The sequence below is a fragment of the Daktulosphaira vitifoliae genome, unplaced genomic scaffold (genome assembly GCF_025091365.1).
Source record: "Daktulosphaira vitifoliae isolate Bord-2020 unplaced genomic scaffold, ASM2509136v1 Scaffold_3180, whole genome shotgun sequence".
NCBI lineage: Eukaryota > Metazoa > Arthropoda > Insecta > Hemiptera > Phylloxeridae > Daktulosphaira > Daktulosphaira vitifoliae.
In genome coordinates this window covers 1-1135 of record NW_026102740.1, presented here as the reverse complement: position 1 = coordinate 1135, position 1135 = coordinate 1, and the positions used below count along the sequence as shown (strand labels likewise).

The following is a 1135-nucleotide window of genomic DNA, read 5'->3' as shown; positions in this document are numbered from 1 at the left end:
AAAAAATATATGATTTGTATGAAAATGAAAATTAATAAAACGTATTTAATGGATAATATGAATCTTAATATCATAATTTTCAATCTAATTAACTTATTCACTAATATTAAACTTATAATAAAATATTTTCATAGCGTTTCCATTTTGCAATGCGACCTCTTCCTTTATGTGTATTTGAAAATTAATTATCTTCACGGAATAATAGATTCTAAAAAAATCAATAACATTATTTATCATAATAAATTAGGTTTATTATTACTAAAAAAAAATTATATACTATTATACTTAATATTTATGATTAAATTTATAGTATGTTATAATACTGTCAAGGTATGCTCTGAGACGATCAACAGTTGTATAATATTATTCTACCTACGAATAAAAATAAAAGTTAATAAGTATAAAATACATTGAATCTATAGTTACTCAATTGTTCCTTTAAATTATAATTTTTTCTCCGTGTTGAAAAAACTGAGTATTTTCGATGTTGAAAAAGTATGTTGTAATACTTACTTTTTTACGTTTTCGGTGAAGATTTTTACTCTTACGTATGTCACTAAATTTTAATTTTTTATTAAAATAATTATTTCATGTGATTGTGTACTCAATGTTATCAGTATGTACAACATTATATGGANGTGTACTCAATGTTATCAATATGTATAACATTATATGGATTATAATGTACACACGCAGTAGACGACTAAAAACAATGATATTCATTGAAATTTAATTTACGCCATGAAAAAATCACACTAAGCGCTTATAACAAGGAGAATACATTCTATCATTATAATCATAAATACTGTGAAATAATGTCCTCTATTTAATTCGATCTTTTATACAAGATCGTTTATGTCGGATGGGGGAGTGTGTTTTTACTTCTCTAACAATTTAGAGGTTAAACGTCATTATTTTATATTTTAACCGCTAGTAAAAACGTACACTATACAATAACTATACACAAATAATACAGAATAATATATTTATTGAAATAAACTGTACAGCTGATAATTTTTACTATAAACATGTTTTGAAAAAAAAAATAAAATAAATTTACAATATACAATTATTTTTTAACCACATACATAATACTTTAATACGATTATTCGTACAACAATCATCATGGTGTTTA

The 1135-nt window shown here is 22.8% G+C and overlaps 1 long non-coding RNA gene across 1 annotated transcript; it reads right to left on the bottom strand.

The window, feature by feature from the left end:
- Positions 1-125: 125 nt before the first annotated feature.
- On the bottom strand, positions 126-576 carry LOC126910028 (uncharacterized). The gene is made up of 3 exons (XR_007705167.1): positions 514-576; positions 286-372; positions 126-208 (listed from the first exon to the last, which is right to left on the bottom strand). It is a non-coding gene; the product is annotated as an uncharacterized LOC126910028 (long non-coding RNA).
- Positions 577-1135: the final 559 nt, after the last annotated feature.